The sequence below is a fragment of the Mustela lutreola genome, chromosome 4, assembly GCF_030435805.1.
Source record: "Mustela lutreola isolate mMusLut2 chromosome 4, mMusLut2.pri, whole genome shotgun sequence".
Classification (NCBI taxonomy): Eukaryota; Metazoa; Chordata; class Mammalia; order Carnivora; family Mustelidae; genus Mustela; species Mustela lutreola.
The window spans coordinates 170635093-170657483 of record NC_081293.1 but is presented as its reverse complement, the minus strand read 5'-3'; the positions used below and the strand labels follow the sequence as shown (position 1 = coordinate 170657483).

The following is a 22391-nucleotide window of genomic DNA, read 5'->3' as shown; positions in this document are numbered from 1 at the left end:
TTTCTCCCTCTGCCCCTCACCCCACTCTTGTGCTCTCTCTCACTCTCTCTCTAATTAAAAGAGAAGTGTAAATGAGTTAGAAACATGTGTACTTTGTTTTCCTAAAAATACAATTTTTAGAAGACTGGTAAAAGTACAGAAAGAAGAGAACAAAAGAGCGACAGGACTGCAAGGGTCACCTGTCTACACACAGACACTGGCCCTGATTCTCCCTCTCAGATGGGCCGAAGATTCTTAGTGAATGTTCTAGTGGAAGGACTGTTTATATATATATTATCTCCAGCAAAAAAGTAAAGTATCAGTCCGCTTGATCAGTGGTTGTGATACATGTGCTATAGTGGTTAGGTTAGTGGTTGAGGTTTCAGTTAGTTACCTAAAGTCAATCTCAGCCTAGAAACAGTTGATCCTCCTCCTGACTCATCAGCAGGAGGTCAGTAGTAGCTTAACACGCCACAGTGCCTACATCATCCAGCTCGCTTCCTGTCATCACATCAACATTTTGTCGTCTCATATCATAACAAGAAGGGTGAGTACAGGACAGTAAGATATTTTGAACAAGGGAGACCACATTCACATGACTTTTACTACAGTATATTATTATATAATTGTTTTATCTAACTGTTATTAATCTCTTGCTGTGCCTAATTTATAAATTAAACTTTGTCATAATTATGGATATATGGGAAGAAAGAGTACATACAGAGTTCAGTACTATCTACACTTTCATGCATCCACTGGAGGTCTTAGAAGTATCTTCCATGGATGGGGGTGGGGGAACTACCGTATTTACAAAAACAACATGAATGTCTCAAATGTGTCCTAGCTCACATTGGAATATAATGACGGCAAACACAGTAATAGAGCTGCCTCAGAAGCTATGACGCATTTGACAATATGCTTGCTTGTCACCCAGTTAGCTCATGGGAACTTCCTTGCTTGTCACCTAATAATCTTTCTTCCTTGGCTCTGACCTTATGATTGGGAAGTATCAGAGACAATCCAGTACCAGGACTTCAATTTTTTTTTTATTATCATTAACATATAATATATTATTTGTTTCAGGGGTACAGGTCTGTGAATCATCAGTCATACAGAATTCACAGCACTTGCCACAGCACATACCCTCCCCAGTGTCCATCACCCGGCTACCCCATCCCTCCCATACCCTTCCCCTCCAGCAACCCTCAGTTTGTTGCCTGAGACCAAGAGTCTCTTAGGGTTTGTCTCCCTCTCTGGTTTCATCTTGTTTCATTTTTCCCTCAAGTCAATCAGAGAGGGACAATTATCATATGAACTCACTGATTTGAGGAATTTGAGAAACAAAACAGAGGACTTCAATTTTTTCTAAATCAATACTCATTTATGAGAAGATGTGCTATTTCTGCATCCCTACTTGCTTGTATTCCAATATCCCCTTTACAGTAATCTATAAAACAGTGACAATCATAATATAGGGAGCAGGAGGATTGTACTTAACTTACCAACAGCTCTAGGAACTTTATGTCATGTAGATATAATGAGCCAAATTGAAAACTCTAAGCCAAGTGTCAGTTGACATTCACAATGAAAAAAATCATAATGCCTTTAGGCATATGTGACTTCTTTCTTTCTTTTTTTCTTTATTATCATCATTATTTATTTATTTATTTATTTTTGGAGAGGGGAAGGGAGGGGCAGAGGAAGAGAGAGAATCTTAAATGGGCTCTATACCCAGTGTGGAGCCAGGCATGGTGCTCAGTCTCACTGCCCTGAGATCATGATTTGAGCAGAAAGCAGGAGTCACCGGCTTAACCAACTGAACCAACCAGGCCGCACCTGTGACTTTTCTTTTAACAGCAGCATAGTCCCACTTAGGTGTCTCTGCAATATTTCTGTTGTCTGACTGCACAGGAGATTATCATGACCCCTACTGAGAGTTTCTGCTGTAGAGTACCACAGTTTTCTTCATCCATAATCAGGGACATCTGATTGAAACTAGAGGTAGTATAAGTTAATGGGTTTCGAGAGCACCATAGGAGATGTCTTGGAGGACTTCTTTGAAGTGTTCTGTCTTCATAGGGATTAAATATTGAGACATGACTTGAATACTGATTTAGGAGATTTTGGATAGAAATTGGAAAGGGAAAAAAAAAGAGAGTCAGTTTCCATCAGCCAGTATGTTTATTCATCCATATTAGGTATGATAGAATGGTGAAGGCTGTCAACTCCATTAAATGGTCTCATTTGCTGGAGGGATGTGGGTATAGTTGTGACAGCTCAAATGAAGGTGATCTTGTTGAAATTTCTACACAGTTGTAGGCAGAGCAGACTTGTTGCCATTCAAAGCAAAGGAGACTGAGAAGACCATTGCAGCGGAGGTAGGTACAAATGCTCACAAAAGAGAAAGGACTACTCCATTTTCTATCCCTAGCATCTATAAAATGGGACAGGTTGCATTTTGATCAAGAGTTTGAAAAATCTAATTACTTCAAAATATGACATTTGGGGAGGTGGGAGGGTTGAGGACAAAGGTTTAAACCTAAGATTTTTGTAGCAGATTTTACATGTTTTGGAAAAGTAGAAAAGGACTCGTGCCAGCTACTTCCTCACATTCATCACTGTAAAATATAGCCTCACTAGCACAGATGGAAAGAATAGCTCAGCTTTTCACAAAACTTGAAGGTGCTCCTGTGTGGTTTTATTTTGTTTTGTTTTTAAAGATTTTATTTATTTATTTGACAGAGATCACAAGTAGGCAGAGAGGCAGGCAGAGAGAGAGGAGGAAGCAGGCTCCCCGCTGAGCAGAGAGCCCAATGCGGGGCTTGCCCCATGCGGGGCTCGCCCAATGCTGGGCTCGCCCAATGCGGGGCTCAATCCCAGGACCCTGGGATCATGACCTGAGCAGAAGGCAGAGGCTTTAACCCACTGAGCCACCCAGGCGCCCCATCCTATGTGTTTTATTTTGAGTATTATAGGATCTTAATCTGTTCAGTGGGATGCAGTGGGTACTATTGTATTACAAAAACTATAAAGAAATAAACAGAAGACCACCATCTGGAAGACTGCCAGAGTCTTCTCACCCCTCTGATTAAGAAAAGAAATAGAACAGCTTCATTAAAAAGGGTGCAGTCTTCATTTTAGCCTTTTTCAATATTGATGACATATGTTTTTCAAGTACTCTAACTACCCTCTGATGAAGCGCCCTGCAACACTGTGAATTCAGGTGTGATAAAAATTTGGTCACAGTGTGATCAGTGATTGGCCAACCCTAACCAGACCTCTCATTTCATTAACGTAGCAAATTGTTGTCCCTACAATTTATGCATCCGGAGGTGTTGGACCTCTCTTAGAGTGTGTGATGGGCTTTTACCATGTGGGGAAACTGTTTCAAAAGCTATCACTAAGTCTTAGGATCCTCCATATTCTCCATGTTCCTCAAGTATACTTGGAAAGGAAGAAATTATCTTAGGCAATATCAGATTTATAGACATTATGATTCAGATAGGAAGAAAGCTAATGATAGTTCTGTGAAACCTAACTTGACTTTATCTGACGACCTTGCTTCCCCGGATGAGGGGAAGGGAGGAAAGGACTGGCAGGACAAGGGGTGGGTGTGAGAACCTTAATTTTTCTAATCAAAGATAATTTTCCTCTTGAAAGTTTGTCTCTTTCAGATTAACTCATCTTGTTGGGGAGGATAGTCAGTCTTTCACAGCTTCTCTCTCCTTCCTCCTTTGCTTATAACCACAAGGCATGTGGGCTACAGGGTACTTTTGAAACCTTGTGACCACAAAGGGATAGTTAGTTGGTCCACATGCTGCACTGGGGTATTCTGTGATGGCTCTGGGTGTTTCCTTCTCTGCGGTCTCTATGATATTCTAAAGCAGTGGGTTCCATCTGTATTGGGGCAAGTTAGCGGCTGTTGCTACTGATGTCAGTGTTTCCTGCCACAGCCTCTGGTAGTGACATCTACATGCCTCATCCATCTGAAGAACCCACAAATCTGTGTGCTCTCGACCGTTTTACTAGATCTCCCAGTGACCGGACGGGACTACTTCTGGACCTTTCCTTGGCTTACCCAAATCCTAGGGAACCAGGAGCCAATGCTCACTTGAGACCTCTCTTGACCTAAACACAGATAATTGCTGTTTCACCCCCTGTCAATCGACAGAGATCACTTTGGTGCCAGTGGGAAGAAAAGTGTAAGCCCCGTTTGCATTCAGATTTCTCTACTTCTTCCCTTCATCTCCTCGCAGTTCCCACTCAGGATTTCCACCTTAGAAGAGGAGAGAAGGCCAAAATACTATAGAGGCACTACACCCACTTCCTTTCTGTCCCCTCTCCTCATTCTCCAGGCTACCAGCAGGGCACAACAGGAAATTGCCTCTAAAAAAGATCATAATGTACATCCTTTCTCCCCCATAGTTTGTAGCAAATCTCTGTGCTTTGTGATTCCAGACCTTTAAAAGGAAGCTTTAGGAATTCAGAAAATCCTTTCTTTCTCAGTTGCAAGGCTGTTGTTATAGGAAGCCCTGTACTTTCATGACTTTCTGTACCTAACTTTTAAAAGTTTATTTTGAGACCTAAAGCTGGTCTGAAGGAATGGTCGCTTCATCCTTGTTGGGTAAAGGGTTGGACAATAACATTAAAATAAGATTATCATAAGTAAAGATTGTATCAGGTGATATTTCAAAGTATTATCCTATTTTGAAATTATTAACACCTTGCAATTATTCCCAGATATAATTACATTCTTTTTCAGGGACAAACGTGATAGACAAGTTATAAGAAATAAAGTAGTATTCAGTGACAGAGTAAAATCATGCTATGAAACAAATTTAAAGACTAATAGACTTTCTGCATTTTAATTCATATGGGCCTAGGGGAAGGGCCTAGGAAATAGTTTGTATTAATGTGTTGGCAGGCATCACATAACAAGTTATGATGTTAAATTTATATGTTGACCAAGTTAGTTTACGGACACTACCTCTGCTCCCTTTGACCCCTCTCTGAGATGCAGACATCTGGATTTGGTGACAGACAGCTGAGAGCAGTAGAATTGAGTTACTCAACAGGAAGAATTCTGATTAGTGAGCTTCAAGTAAGGACTAATTTCCAGACAACAATCTGTGCCATCACTAGAACCTAAAAGTTCCCATTTATTATGTCAAGTTGAGGGTGGAAGGAGAAATTTACTGTGAAGCAACAAAAACCATTTTAATCTCTCCTTTCAAGAGGTAAGTATGTCTAAGCAGCAACTTGACTTGCTTTAGAAGGATTAAGAATATATTTATATTGTCTGTGTTCTCTGTTTGCTTCACAGGGGAAGATTTTGTCTTTATAATAAGATTGAGAGTCTTTAAGGGGAGTGTCCATGCAATACATATATGGTGTATCTCTGAGAACGTCCAGCCGATGTCAGCTGTGTTCTAAATAAATTGGCATATATACTCAGTTAGTAGATTGATATTCCGTAACTTCATGGCAGATACAGATACATTGTTTAAATCATTTTGCTGGTATATAGAATTTAGGATTTCCCTTGAGCTTTGCAAGTGGATGGGCATTCAATAAGAAGGGAAAAGGCAGTCATATTCAGTGGGAAGTCTAGCGAGAGTGAATAGAGAGCATTATAAGAGGGTGAGCACATCCCTTTGACTAAAATGAAGACAGGGAATAGATGCAGAAGCCAAATGTTGGGGTGTTCAAAAGCAAGCAACAGAAGTAGTGAAGTGACACGTTGGAAGCAGGTTGGGTCTGTATTTTCTGTGTTTCCACCTACATGGAAAATGAGCTGGGGCCTAATGGTACAGAAGAAACAGGATGCTTTCCGGCTTTGGTAGCAGCTCTTTTCAGATCATTCAAGAAGACTCCAGAGTGTATCATAAGTAATTCTAATTGTTTTTTTCTGCTTATCCTGTGTTCTCTCCACTTCCTCATGATGGACCCCAACAATGGCTGCATGTATCCTGCATTGTTGCCATGATATCACCTCTCTTTTCTGATGAAGAAAAGGCACCCAAGTCATAGTCCAGTCTCCTGATTTTGATGTGCCACTGACGCATTTAACTCCTCCCATTTCCTTTACTAAGGGGAGACTCCTCCCATCATATGTCACACTCTATTACTTGGTCCATGAGGCAGCAAGCTATTCCTCTTCAGGGCCTTGCCAAAAATTATCACAGCCCATTGCCCCCTTGGCTCCTACTATGTGATGTAGAGGGAGAGGAGAAAGCTAAAAAACAATCTGGATATGGGCACCTGGGTGGCTGAGTTGGTTAAGTGTCTAACTCTTGATCTCAGCTCAGGTCTTGATCTCAGGGTCATGAATTCAAGCCCTGTGTTGGGCTCCATGCTGGGTGTGGAGCCTACTTAAAAATAAAATAAAATAAAATCTGGAGACACACACACACACACACACACACACACACACACTAAGCTGTTGTATTAGCTATCTACTGCTGCATAATAAATTATCCCCAAACTCAACAGCTTAAAACTATAAGCATTTATTATTTAATGGTTCCTGTCAGTCAGGAGTCAAGGCATGACATAGCTGGGTCCTTTGGCCCAGGGTTCCTCCTCAGGCTGCAATAAAGGTGTTGGCAAGGACTGTGGTGTCATATCAAGGCTCATCTGGAGGAGATTCTACTTCCAAGCTCACTCACATAACTATTGGCAGGATTTCGGTCTCTTCCTGAGACACCAGTTCTTTATCACATTTGCCTGTCATGGGGCAGCTCACAACATGGCAGCTGGCTTCTCTCAGAGCATGTGAGGGACAGAGTGAGTGAGATCCAGCAAGATGAGTCATAGTTTTTTTTTTTTTTTTTTGGTCAATGAATCTCTGAAGCAACATCTCATCATTTTACTATATTCATGTGTTAGGAACAAGTCAGCTGGTCCAGCCCACATTCAAGGGGAGAGAATTATACAAGAGCATGAATACCAGAAAGGAAAGATCATCGCGGCCATTTTAAAAGCTGCCTACCACAACTGTGGAGAATTTCCCTACTTTTCTGGTGACCATACCCTTTTAAAATCTTGAGTTCCTTATGCAATTACCAAGCAAATGCAGACAAATCTGACTTTGGATAGGCTCTCACCCTCAGACTCCTGTTTTACATTTTCTTCAGAAAAGAAATCTGGCAGCAATATAGAAGACAGATTAAAGACTTGTGGTTGGGAAAGTAAACCAAGAAACTATCGTAACAGTACTGATGAAAATAGTAAAAAGTCCAAACCAGGATGGTGGTAGGGAGCTTCTGGGGAGTATATAGATCCAGAAAAGGCGGAAAAGTAAGAATCCAAAACACCTGCTTCCAAACTGAATACAGAAAGTAGAAAGAAAGGAACAACAATGATTTAGATTCCCTGTGGATCCAGGGTAGGACTGGCATTTATGAAAAATGGGAAAACTCAGGAAGAAGTCCAGGTTTGGGGAAAAACGGTTAAATGTGATATGCTAAATTTGATGTGGGTTTTGTTTTTGTTTTTGTTTTGACTGAACTAAGTGTCTTTATCAGGGAAAGCCAGGATTACAACCGACTTAAGAGTTGGCCTTGGGGTCCTTCTTCTTGCCAAAGATGGGCATGACATTGACAAAGTTGAACTGCATCCACCGCCTGGCTCAGCCTGCCTTCTTCTTTTTCTGCTGTTTGGCCACCTTGGGAGTCTGCACTCCGACTTGGCCAGCATGAGCCAGAAAACCATGGACTTTCCTCCAAGCATGCGACCCGCTATCTCTAGGGTGGTCAGAGCTTCTGCTCCACGCTGACCCAGGGTGTCCTCAGCCTCGAGGGGCGTGCCTGCCAGGAGCACCTCTTGATCTTCTGGAGCAATCTTCTCCAGTGAGGCTACATGAGCCTTGGTCAGGGGGACATGGCTGGTCACCTCGAGGGTGTGCAGTTCCTGGGCATGGATAGAGTTGCACGTCAGTGGCTGAACTGGGGCAACCACAGCCGCTACCTTGAAGATGAAATTGGGAAAGAGCTAAATTTGAAGTTTTGTGAATGAGCAGATATAACTTGCTTAATTTTGTGCCTGTCAGTCTCAGACATGTGAAGACATAGAAAAGAGCGCCTTGGCTTACAAAATACAAAACATTCAGACAGCAGGGGAGAGTGAGGAAGCCAGGGACAGAGGTCAAGACAGGAGGTAGAGATTTATTTGTCGTCAATATAGACACTTTGAGAGAAGATAGAGTCAGAGGAAGGCTCTGAGTGGGAAGGTAGAAGAAAAAAACGCCCTCCAATAAAACCCTACATTTGAAGTCTTCCCTGAGAGCCAGTTAGCCTCTGTGCTACAGCATGGCAGAGCCGCAGGCCAGAGCGCTTCTCCACTCAGTCAGACTCTTGCCTCATGAGTGGCCTGTGATCATGACAGCCTTGACATCAATGCCACCAGCGATGCGACTGCGGCATCTGCCACAGGGAAACAAAAGGAGATGAAGAGAAGTAGAAATGCTTTATCTGAAAGAAAATCCACCGAAAGCTTGTGGTCATTACAACAAAACAAAATAGAAAAGAACGACCCTTGAAATTCAAAAACAAATCAGCAAACAAAAATGAACCCAATCAACCAAATAAACAATGAAGAGACCCTGCAAGTTGTCGTTTTGTTTTGTTTTTTCAATTTCTCAGAATTATCCTACAAAAGACAGGGTTGTTCAAAGAAGTCTGTGGAAGACATCTAGATGCCAAATGCTGCTTAACTCCTCCCTCTTTATCATCGTGTCATTATTTTCTCTCCCTCATTTTCCTGCTTGTGTCCTCACTCCTCCTCTCCCACACCCTGCGCCAGCGCCGGCAGACTGCTCCCACAGAGCAGAATTTTTAAAAATTCTAATTTTTTAAAAGATTTTATTTAATTATTCATAAGAGACAGAGAGAGAGGCAGAGAGAGAAGCAGGCTGCCCACAGAACAGGCAGCCCGATGTGGGACTCAATCCCAGGACCGTGGGATCATGACCTGAGCCGAAGGTAGAGGCTTAACCAACCGGAGCCAACCAGATGCCCTCTAATTCTAATTTTTTAAAGTTAAAAAATATGGAAATTTATTGTAGGACACTTGGATAGTGTGGCTAAATGGAATGGAAAGGCCTGCAGGTCATTTTGAGAATCATCTATAATGTGAATTTTTAAATTGCTACAAGCAAGATTTTATTCACCATGATGCTTTCTTCTGTTTTGTTGTTTTCTTCTTTTTCATTTTCAGTTTTGACAAAGGATTTCTCAGTGTCTTAAGGATTTCAAATATTGAGGGTTTGATCTCGCCTCATGACAACAAGCTCAGTGTTTTTACTGCCTGACTGTACTACTTCCAGAAGGATCTTGATAACCAGCTTGATGGTCAGATTGTCCATTTATTTTTTACTTTTTTTTTTTTTTTTTTTTTTTTTTTTTTATTTTTTATAAACATATATTTTTTATATACATATATTTTTATCCCCAGGTCTGTGAATCACCGGGTTTACAAGATGGGATTGGGAGGGAGACAAACCATTTATTTTTTAAAAAAAGATTATTTGGGGCGCCTGGGTGGCTCAGTGGGTTAAGGCTCTGCCTTCGGCTCCGGTCATGATCCCAGGGTCCTGGGATGGAGCCCCACATTGGGTTCTCTGCTTGGCAGGGAGTCTGCTCCCCCCCACACACCCCTGCCTGCCTCTCTGCCTACTTGTGATCTCTGTCTGTCAAATAAATAGATAAAACCTTTAAGAAAAATTATTTGTTCATTTTAGAGAGGGGTGGGGGTGAATGGAGGGAGAAGCAGAGGGAGAGAAAGAGAGAATCTTGAGTAGACTCCCTACTGAGTGCAGAGCCCATTGTAGAGTATGACCCCACAACCCCAAGATTACTACCCACACAGAACCAAGGGTCGGACACTCAACTGACTGAGGCACCCAGGCAATTCTAGATTGTTCATTTCAATGGCATTGTCAATATCTGTTTCTCCAGAAATTCACACAGTGACTTTGACACCTGGCCTATGGCCTTAGCCTTCCAGGAATGATTTGTTCCGGCAGGCCCAGTCTCCTGAGGGGTAGGAATGTAAGGGTGAAGGCAGGTTGGGTTGTGGAGAGAGGGTAAGGTGAGTGAGAGGTAGCTCCTGAAGAAGGAGCTAAAGCTTAGACTCCTTTAGCAAGGAGGCCCATGGGGTCAAGACTCTTGACCTGGTCCTGGCAGCCAGCATGGAGAAAGTTTATAGGTTTTCTCTTCTCTCTGAACTCACCTATAGCAGAGTCTAACAAAGGGCAAATAAAATATTTTCTGGAAAACTATAAATATTAATGAAAGCTATTGTAGAATTCATATTGTAGGATGCTATAAAAGGAGAATACTTCACTTCCAATTTCTCCTATAAATAAGGATTGTTAGTTTAAGGAATGTTCTTTGGAAAGCTTTTCTTTTCTTAAATTTAAGTCTATGGAATATGGAAATGACTGAAAGTATTAACATAAAACTTGATGATGGATATTTTGTAGGAAATAATTCAAAATGTCAAAAGAATTTTTAGCACAGAGTTTTTAGTATAGCAAAAATGTGTTACAGAAATGTGTAAAAATGAAGCCATGGATCCATAAATCGTGGTGTATACATACAATGAAATCTTGTGCAGCTACTAAAAGAACTTCTTTCCAAGTTTTCAATGATATATGGAGTTGCCTAAGTAGAAAAGAAACACAATATACCTTAAAAGTAAGGTTAAAAAATATGTGATCAATCTACATGCATTGATATGGAACCATCTTCAAGACAGATGAGGTAGCAAGTAGAATTTTCCATTGCCACAAGATTTGTTTTACAAAAATACAGTTGACCCTTGAACAGCACAGGATTGACCTACATGGGTCCATTGATACCCACATTTTTTTCAATAAATACAGTACAGTAAATGCATTTTCTTTCTTATGATTTTAATAGCATTTTCTTTTCTCTAGCATATTTTATTATAAAAATACAGTATATAATATAACATACAAAATACATGTTCACTGACTGTTTATGTTATCTCTAAGGCTTCTGGTCAACAATGGGCTACTTGCAAAGTTTTGGGGGAGTCAAAAGTTATGTGTCCCTAACCCTGGTATTGTTCAAGGATGCAATCTATAATTTTATTTGTCCTTAATTGCTGTAGTATCTGACTCTTATTTCCTATTACCCCTAATGGAAGAAGACATCATTTTGTCATTTCTAAGTAGACTGTCAAATGCAGCAATTTCTCAGTCAAGCAAATCAAGATATGGGATGCTAGAAATTTTCCATGGTTTCTCCTGAAAACCCAGATGTCTTCACCACTGTGCGTGCCACAGGGCCCCTGTGCATTACTTTATGCACTGAACTCTTGGGTCCAAACCTCACTGTGCATTCTACTTACTGATTGGCAAATAAGCTACATGCCTGCCATGGTTTCAAGACAATGTTAGAAATGTAACTTACTGTTTTGTTTTATTTTCCAGCTTCTCTGGTATATAATGGAACCCATACAAGGTTAGAACTATTTGGTAATGGATCCGTAAGCGACTACAGCACCAGCCCCATTAAGATGATGAGATTGGTCTTCAGCTTGAGGTTGCTAACCATGTACCAGCCCCATGGTACCTAATAATTGATTTTAACAACGCAATTTGATTATTCAACTTGATTGTTCAGTTTGATTGAGAAAGAATGACTTTAGTGGTTAAGTTTCCCTTTCCAATTATGCCAGATTTACCCCTGTGGAATTGCAGAAATCTCTCAGAATGATAACATTTGTCAAATGAGACAGTACAGTCATTTAGCAATCATTCACAGTATCCACTGAGTACCACGTGCAAGATAATCAAGTAGAAATTGATCATGTCTCATATTTGCACAGTACTTAAATTTTGTAGAACACACCAAACCTTTTCTTACCCAATCCTAAAAATAGGTTTGTGAAGTGAGCTTGGAAGAGATCCCCATTTTATAGATGAAGAAACAGAGGCCAGATTTGAATCTTTTGCCCTAAGTCAAACCAGTAGTAAATGGTAAAGTTGGGACTAGGACTTAGCTGATTATATTTGAGTACTGTCTCCAGCATTCCTCTCTGTCATAATTTCTATTGACTTCAAGAAGAGGCTTTGGTAGGGAAGCTGGAGAAAACCTGAGGAATGGGAAGGAGACACCTCTGGGATGGGGAGGACAAAAGAGGGCACTTTCTAAAAGGAGAGGCTAGTACAGCTGAGGCTCCTTCTTTTACCAACTTCCCAACATGGGCCAGCCCTCCATGAGTAGGTACATTTCCAGCTCAGATTCTATACCTTCTTCGATCCCTTCTACCCTTTTTTTCTGTGTCCCCGGCCACAAAAGACCCTGACCAATAGAAAAAAAGTTACAAGTTATGAGATCCCACTTGTCAAGGAACACTATAAAAATCTGTGGTGCGTTAGCCTTGGGAAGAGAGTTTTCCTCCATTTTCAGAATAACACTGTGAACCTCCCCCTCTGATCTGCAAACACAGCAGTCTCTTTAAGACCAGAGATTTCTTTGGCGTATGTTGAAAGGACAACAAAGACTAGAAAAATGAGCCCACTGATTCTGAGCAAAATCACAGCCTGAAAGTCGCAGCCTCCCTGCTAGTATTTTGTATTCTTAATGTTTGCTGTGGTGTTTGGGAATAATTCATTAAGACTTTCTAAGATTTACATAAAAACAATAGGCTTTCTGAAATCACAGGTGAGGAGTGGGTGGGAGGAAGGAGGTGATGAGAGCAAGGCTGTCCATGTAACACAGTGTAAGCCAAAAGAGAAAAGGAACGCACCTCTTCTGACTAGTTTTCTAGAGCAGCCCAACACCCAGTGTCAGCCAAGGAAAAAAAACAAAGGGATGAAAACAAAGAGACACCCATGTCTTTTACAGGAGAAAAGAGAGAAGGTAAAAATTCTGCTAAATAATTTTAAGAATATTCTGTCAGCCTGAAGAGGGAGAAGCTCTCTGTGTACAAATCATTGGGCTTATCTTCACTGAGCATGCTTGGCAGACGGTGGTTCTTCCCATGTGTCTCTCTTGGGAAAATGTTTGCACATTGGTGGTTGCCAACCTTCATCAGCACATTGTGGTAGGTAAGCCAAAGTTGTGGGTTTAGTAGGTTGCTTGTTTGTGTATTCATTTACACTTGGCTTTGTTCTAAAAATGCTTTGAGGTGGCGGTGTCCAATAGGTCATTGTGCTTTGTGCATCGATCATATTTAGTTAGTTATTAAAAGCACAAGTGATCCTTTCAAAGGATGTCTGTGTGAATAGAGGAATACAGATTTATTATTATAACTAGACAAATAAGCCATAATGCTTTTTGATTAAACTAACAGTAGGCCTGCAGCCATTTCAGCTATCGATGAGGGTAGGACAATTTTAGTTGAAAATGATCAACAGTGTATTTGCTCCAAAGGATCTTGAAGGCCCATTGAGGCTGACCTACTCCACTGCCATACTCCTGGCAAACCCAAGAAGGGCACTCTTGTGATCCTCAGCCTCAGAGAGCTTTGGCCAAAACCAGTGCCTCTTTTACCAGAAAAACTATAGCAGAGAGGCACTAGGATGTGTCACTAGAGACTGAACAAGATGTTTATGTAATTACTGATAATTTCACTCAATCGAATTTTAATCTCAAACCAATTTGGGTTCTCTCCAAGGCTCAAGAACAAAATATTTATTATGGTAGAGTGGGAAAACAGCTACAAGAGAAGCCTCAGTCTTTAAAGAGATGAGTTTGACAGTACTGCGGTTACTTTCTAGCTAGTTGTATGGCCAGTATTATGGGCTTGGATGAGTCACTTAAACCCCCAGTACTTTAGTTTCTACATTTGAAAATGGGGTAATGAGAATACCTATCTCATCTCCTTGTTTTTTCAAATGAAATACCACTTAAAAGATGCTGAAGCACACTGTGCAAGCTTGATGCTGGCTATCATTACTATATGCTTAGTCGTGTCTTAGGCCTTATAGGTGTCAAAATGTCTCAGTCCATTCAGATTGCTACAGCAAAAGGCCGTCAACTGGGTAGGTTATATACAACAGAATTTTATTTCTCACAGTTCTGAAGGCTGGGAACTCTAAGATCACAGTGCTGGCAGATCTGGTGTCCTGATTCATAGGCACTGTGTCCTCACATGGCAGAAGGAGAGAGGGACTCTGAAGTCTTTTTCATAAGGGCACTTAATCCCATAAACGAGGGTTCCATGCTCATGACTTGATCATCCCACAGTGACCTCACTTCTTAATGCTGTCACATTAGGGAGTAGGATTTAACATATGAACATATGTTGGGGAGATACAAATATTTAGCCTATAGCACAAGATGATTAAATAGCCTTCCTTCAAGGAGCTTGTATGAGTCTGGGTTCTCCAGAGAAACAGAGCAAATAGGATATGGAAATATAGACTTATTATTTTTTTTAAATTTCCATCAGATGTTATTTTTTAAAAAACGAATACAGGTTTTGAAGTCTGGGGTAAAGATCTTTAGTTTTGGTAACATACAGCAAGTGGTACTAAGTACACAGTAATTATTAGGTAACTAACATGAAACCACAGAACTGTAACTTTGCCACAACCACATGCACGTGGCCTTTCTGGTTGAGCACATTAAAAAAAAAAAAAAAAAAAAAAAAAAAACTGGATGCCCACACCAAAACTATGCCAAGGAAATCTGTTAAGGAGTAAAGTTCTGAAGTGATGACTCACTAGAGTGCCTAGATATAGAATAGATTTATATTTAGAGAGATTTTCTGTAAGAAATTGGTATAGATATAGAGATTTACTCTAGATATAGAGAGGTTTACCATAAGAAATCTGAGAAGAAAGCAGAGAAGTATAAGACCTGAAGTCATCAGCAAGCTGGAGACCCAGGAGATCCAGTGAGATAATGTCCAGTGTGAAGCTGAGGCAAGAAGCAGGGGAAGACCAATGGCCCAGCTCAAAGACAGTCAGGTGGAGAGAAAGGACTCTTTCTTATTCAGCCCTTTATTCTGTTCAGGCCTTCAAGGGATTGGATGAGGCCCACCTTCACTGGGGAAGGTGATCTGCTTCACTTTGTCTACCACTTCAAATATTAATATCCAGAAACACCCTCACAGACATATCAGAAATAATGTTTAACCAAATACCTGGACACACCCTATGGCCCACTCATGTTGACACATAAAAGTAAGCATTAGAGCTTGCAGACTGATATGAAAGAAAGATATGTAAGTAAGTACTACAGTGGAATAAGGAAAGCGCAGAATTGGAAGAACATGCAAAGAGCTGTGAGAGTCCTGAGAAGGGGGATGCTCCTCAGTCTGGGGTGATTGGGCCAGCTTTCTAGACCTTAGAGTACTTGAACTGAGGTCTGTAGTTTGGGGAGTAGTTTTCTACATTTCCAGGAAAATGGAAGGGGCACAGGACTCTAGGCCATTACTTACCCATTTAAGCTACTAACATGCTAGTCCAAGTGATCGGTGTGTTCCCTATGCTCTCCTGTGAGCATTCTGCCTGGCTTTGATTTTTGTAACTCTGCCATCAGTTCTCCTTATAGGAGCCAATGGGGAGGACTTGAATCCGTAAGTCAGCCCATACTACACCCTGCTGTTAATTCTCCAGTAATTTGCCATCACATTTTGTAGAAAATTCAAAGTCCTAACACTACAGTGCCCCATATAATATGATCCCCATTACCTTTCCCACCTAATTTCCTGTGACTTCCCTTCTTTGTGCTGGTTTCAGCTACACAGAGACATTTCATGAGTCTGATGACCTGCTTTGACTTCAGGGTATTCGTTTCTACCCAGAACACTTCGGCACATCATCATATGGCTCTGTCTCTTACTGCATCTTTCCTTGGCTCAAAGTCAGCAACCTTCAATGGCAAAACATTTCTGTTGTCAATTTATCATGCTTTTTTTAGTTGGTTGGTTAGTTTTGTTGTCGTTGTTTTGCACATATCTGGAAACCTTCCTGGACCAGACGATGCTTGAGTTGGATATTGAAGGATGAAAGAGCAGGTAAGAAAGGGGGAGAAGAGAATCCCAGGCCAAAGGACTGGCAGGTACAAAGGCTCAGCATCAAGAAATAGAATGTCACCTTGGAGAAAGGTAGGTGGTTTCCCTGGAGTAAAGGGTGTGGTGTGGGTGAATAGGAGAAAGGAAGCTAGGGAGGAAGACAGGGCTGTCTGTGGTTACATGAATAATGGTACCCACTGGCCCTGCTGCTCTTGCCCACATTTGCCAGCAGCCCAGGCTTTGTCCTTCGTTCAGAGGAGCCAGTCTCAGATTTCATGTTTTATAGTGGCATGTCTCAACCTTTTTCTCATATTGTCACTCCACCCAAGGAGTCTATTTAAATATTTTTTTCTATACGACTCCCTATGAAACTTTAATACCACACATATGCTATATATCTGTTTATCTGCTGTATATGCCTATCTGTGCTTTATACATAAAAATAGGATTTTCTCCTCCTGAGAGCCAGTTTTCACTTCTGTTGAGAATGTATGTTTTATAATTTTCACTGACAACATGGTTTTGTCTCTCTCTTGTCTCCTATCTCTATCTCTCAAACATACAGTTTCCAGGGAGCATCTGAATCCCACAGAATACCATATACGTGACAGTAATTGAGCCATCATTGCATAGTAGTAACTAAAGTCACACAAAATGAGTGCTTTTTCTTTCCTCCCTTATTAATTCTTCCCCATCCCTCATCTGTAGATTCTACATCCATGCTTCTAAGTGGGCATTGGAGACTGAAACATTCCAAGGAATGTCATATATCTGATTCTTAGAGTTCTGCCTTCAGGGTTAACTCATTTATTCAGATGCTACTTATCCTCTAGTCACTCCTCTGTTTCCTTCGCAGCCCCGCCAGGGAAGCCAGCTGAAGGCACATGCACAGAGCATGGGAGGAAAGCAAAAAGGCCTCTGAGCAACTTGCTTGAAATACTACTCTGCAGCAAAGCTTGTTCATTTTTTTAAAAAATCAGTGTTTCCAAGTGTTGAATGTAAATATTGAATTGCTAAATTGTGCCCTTGAAACTAAGATTGCACCGTATGTTAACATTGGAATTTCAATAAAAGCTGAAAAGACAAAAAAATACGAACAAACCTAAATAAAAGGAAAGATATGCCATGTTTATTAAAAAATCAGCATTTTATACAATATGGATATTTAATATACACAATTCTATTAAGATTTATAATCTAGCTTCTAATCTCATGATTGATTTGAGGTAGCAAAATAAAAGGAGAAGACAAGGGCTGATGATAACAAGGAAAATACAGAAAAGCAGTGCAACTCCCGTTTACTAATATGAAAGCACATCAGTCTAGGGCCAGTTAGCACAGGGGCAAGTGATCCCTGGATTTTACTGGTGTTTATAAAGTTGTTCCTAAATAATCACATGACCTTTTATTTAGGAAAACAGGATAGAAATCCTATTTTCCAAAGTTTCCAACTAAGATCAGTAGAATAAAGTTCTTAGCTTAGAATAATAAAGCTTCATCTAATTGGAAAATTTAGCTACCCATAAAGACTTATTTCCATGAGGATCCTGGATAGCATCTGGTTTTAATAATTGCAGGAGCTTCACATGTAAACAGATACGTGGTGTTCAAAGGTTCCATGAGACAAAATTTAGCCTTTGCTCATTTTGAGTAATGACGTATGGGATGAGCAAATCTGAGATGAAAAAATTAAAAGGTTATTGGTTTACATGTCCAGAATTTAAAAAATATGATCCCAGATCGTAAGTCGCTTTGACACTGGTCAGCACATGCTGTGATAAAAGCTGAACTAATTCCCTTGATGGGGATGATGGAAACTAAATGTGTACCGAGATTTACTTATATCAGCATAGGTAAACAAGTTACTGAGTGATGAAGCAGTGTTGCGTAGCTAGCAGAATTGTGTTCACCTTTAACGCTTTATCAAGAAGAGTGTTGCCAGCAAAAATAATAAGCCATTAGGATAAACTCACCTTCACCTAATCTAATACCTGGGCTTCACTGAAGGGAAAAGAAAGCAATGCTTTACTGACATCCACAGTATGATGATCTGCACAAAGGGCTTTGGGATCAAGAATCAAACAAGATCAGTTTGTTGAATACGGCCGGGTGACGTGGATGGGGGTGGGGTGTCTACACACACTGAGTCCCCAGATTATCATTTGTAACTAGTACATCTGTTCTACTGTACATCTGTTCTACCTGTATTATCAACGGAAAGATGACCATCAATTTAGTCACAAAGGTGGGCACTTTTCTCTCCCTTCTTTTCCTTTTCTTTCCTAACCAATCACCTGTCTCAATGAACTTTTCTCAGGATGGATGGAGTCAGGCAATATGAAAGTGATTAAGTTAGTTGCTCACAAAGAAACAGAATGAGAGATGTAAAAATAAAACTGAAAGCAAAGCTTTAAAAAAAAAAAAAAACAACCACTTTCTTTTTTCTTTTTTTTAAATTATGCACCCCATTTCATGGCAGCATTATTTACAACAGCTAAGATATGAAAACAATGTAACATAACATAACATAACAAGGTCATATGGTGAAAGCCATGTGGGAGTGTCAGAGTCTCAAGGGAGAGTAATTGTGGGTGAAGAAAAGGAAACTGATCCAAAGGGAAAAGGCAGGGCACCAGTGGTTCTTTTCACCTACTTGCTTCCCTCCCCAGCCTCTGCAGCCTACTTAGGCGTCCTCCAGGCTACTTTCCAAACAGGAGGCTCAGGAGGCTCTCAAGAGCTCCTCTGTTTGGAGGATAGTCAAAGAAACTTGAAGGAGAGGGTATAAAAACCTTGAGTTAATACAACCAAGTTGTATTAACAAGAGGGAACCTCTCATTTATTAAAACAATTTGCCCTGTTTCCTTTATTTCTGTTTAACTGTGACAGCTTTAAAAATAAAAGCCTAGTCTTAAAATATTTTTAAATCTTGGAGAGACATTCTTGGGTAGACAATCCTTGAATTCCAAGCAGTGATTTTTTTTTTTTTTTCCCCAAGCAGTGAATTTTAAGAGGTAACTAATTTCAAGGATTAATATTTTGAAAATGCAGAACTGGTGGCCATTATGTTCAACTTTCTTAAAACTCTGTTCTCCCTGATTTACACAATTAATTTCTGGTTCTTTCCTAGTTCCCTGACTATTCCTACCAGCTATAGGTATCATTTTATCCTTGTCAGACCCCACATCAGTGCATTCCCCATGATGGTAGCCTTGGCAACTCTTCTCCTTCTCACTCTAAATACTCTTCTCTCAGGGATGTAGCCTCATTTCATGGATTGAACTATTATCCATATTCTATAAGAATTCTCTATTTTAAAAAAAGAATTCTGTATGAAAAGAAAAATTGTTTTCTAAGGAATAGTCCTTACACTAACAGTCCCCAGTTGTAAGAGAAACTGGAAATGAAATAGCCCTCTTTATGGTATTCTATGATAAGGAAATTCTATAGCAGTTCTATTTATATTTACATTTTCCCAGAAAGCATTTTACTTACCCTTTGTTTGTGCTGTAACTGAGCTCAGAGAGAACAGAGGACCTGTAAACTTTCCATCATGATGAATAACCTGCCAACATCCAGTAAACAAAAGTTACTCTTTGAGATGCATGGTAGCACAATGACATGACATCGCCATTTTGGTCTTTAGGTAGGTAAAAATCTTATTTTTAAGGTTCAGAATTCATCGATTTTTTTTTCATCATTGAACATAAAGGTTTAACACACTTAAAATGCTGAAAGTTAAACAACTTTTTCAAAATATGTAAAAATATTAATGTACATAAATAGAAACTCAGTGGATAACCCAGGAGGGCCTAGACTTTTCTAATCTGCTCACACAGATGGCCAAGATGGTGTTTTCGTGCCTGGGTTTTGGTAATTCATGGGATGGGACCCTCTAAGATCTTCCCACCTTCTGTTCCCCAGGTGATCTCTGTCGAAACTGGGCCTGTTTGTCTTGCAGGTACCGAGGGCCCTGCATCAGAGCTGAGGAAGATCAGACTCACACCTGGCTGGCTGCCAGGACCAGGTGGGGGTTCCTGTCGCCATCAGGCTCCCGGGGACTCAGAGCTGGAGCTGGAGCCCTTGCTTTTGGATCTGCCTCTCACCAACCCTGCCCTCCAACTGAGATCTAACCTCCCTCGTGCGCCCTGGCTGCCACGCATGTTACTGATGCGGGAATCAGATTGGAGGTGGAAAGAGGAGGGAGGACAGAAGGTGAGGGACAAGAAGGAAAACCAAGTGAGAAGGGTAAGGAGGGTGGAGAGAGGGGGCAGGGGGAGGCGTTGGGAATAACCTGCTTCCAGAAATCTGTAGCCTTCAAATGAGCTCCTTTGAGAAATTTGTTTGAGAACTTGGAGGATGATTTTTTTAAACCACCTTTGGGTTTCTCGTCTGATTGATTGGTTCGTTTGGATTGTTGTGTGTTGGTTGGTTGGTTTTCTTTGATTTTTTTAATTGCAAGGGTTGTTTTATTTTGTTTTGCTGCCAGACTTCAGAAAGCGTTCCCTGATGTGCTAGGGGATGAAAAGTCCTCACCGAGGCTCCACCACTGCCTGTGCCTACCCTGATCCTAGCACTATGGCTTTGTTTGTTGTTTGTCTGGTTTGCCATGTCTCTTGTTAATTTAAACCACCCGGACGGAGGGCAAGGACAGGTCTCTTTTGTTTTAACAGCATACATTCACCAGAAAATAATCTTTTCTACATGTAGAATCCTACACATGGAAATTCTCAAGACACAGTATGTCAAGAGTGAGAGGAAGGTACAAAATACATGTTCACTGTCTTTTCTGACAATTCTTGTGTACATGTGGGTATAATTGTGGCTCAATAAAAGATGTGCTCAAATTATCTCTCTTTGGTCCTCCCTTTGAAATACTCCCTAATTGATAACACATTTGCTCAGCCACTCTAGTAGGTAGTTACTACTTAAAAACTGGAGAATTTTTGAGAGTTAGCAGAACATCTGGGAACTGTGAAAACTGGTTTTGGCTGAACTTCTCTTTGTTTTTGTTCCAGAGGCTTTTTTTTTTTGTAATGTTTTGTTTTGTTTTTTGTTTATACAATTACAGTTGCATTCATCTTCTACCAAACCTCAATATCAAGGAATTTTACCCGTAGCACTCTTACTTTTTTCTCACAGAATCCTAAAAATCTAAACATTGATCTTTCCTATTTGTCTCCAGCCCATATCTGAGTCCTGGCATTTATTATTTTCTTCTGCTATAACATTTTAATCCATTCATAACTGTGCTTATATCTATGACTCGGGGATTTCAGATCACCTTTAATTCACTTATGCATTCATTCATTCATTCATTCATTCATATGTTCAACAAATATTTACTGAGTTCCCTTGGAACCACTAGAGATAAAAGATAAATAATGGTTCCTGCCCTCAGGAAATTTACTTTGAGGAAATAGTCAAATAAACAGTCCATTACAATATAATGCCATAGTGCTATGTATTCATACAAGTCGTTTCTGAGCTCCTACTCCGTTCCAGCACTGTGCAAAGCAGACATTACAAATAAGTTGCTGTATAGAAGGAATATTTAATGGGGGAAAGGGAGGTCTTCCAGAAGAGGTGATCCCAAGTTTGGTCCTGAATGACGAAGAGGCTATAACCAGTGAAGTCAGAACAGGGAGGGATTATTACGTTCAAAGCAGAAGCAGTAGCACCTGAAAAGTTTTTGCAGTAAGACTGATCTGCCAAGGGCATTGCAAGCTCTCAGCTGCGGCCAGGAACTGAGTGTTATAGTAGCACTTATCAAACATATGTCGCATGAAGGAGTGGAGAAGAAAATTGCAGTAGAAGCAAGGAGAAATGGGATCTTAAGCCTTTTAAGTCATGCTAAGGAATTTGGACTTCATCTTGACAATTATAGGAGACTATGGACAAGAATGTTAGGATGGATGGGGTTGAGAATGGGGGTACAAAATAGATGTGATCGGATTTGTATTCTAAGTTTAATTTACTTTTGTCTTATCATCAATTTTGATACAGGCAAGAGTGAAGGCAGGGAGCCTAGGAATGAGGCTATTGCTGTAATCTAGATCTCAGTAACCCAAAATGTGGTCCTGGAACAACAGCATCTTCTACATCACCCAGGAGCTTGTTATAAATACAGAATTTTGGGGCACACCAAGACTGAGTCAGAGTTTGCCTTTCAATAAGTTCACTTGGTGATTTGAGATTTAGAGAGAGAGCTGGTACTGATCTCTTGGGCCTGTACTTTAAAAAATTGATTTGAAATCTATTCATAGAAGTAATAAAATTGTTATATAGCTAATCTCTGCTCTGAAAACTACAGCCAGGGGAATGCTTAGAATTATAACATAGGACATATTATGGAACCAAAGACATCTGCTCAGTAGGGTAGCACTTTTTAGATTACATCCTACCACAAAACTTCTCTC

At 40.4% G+C, this 22391-nt stretch overlaps 1 pseudogene; it reads right to left on the bottom strand.

Annotated features, from left to right (window-relative positions):
* Positions 1–7528: 7528 nt before the first annotated feature.
* Positions 7529–22391, bottom strand: part of LOC131830205 (ubiquitin-like FUBI-ribosomal protein eS30 fusion protein) — a 47449-nt pseudogene continuing 32586 nt past the window's right edge.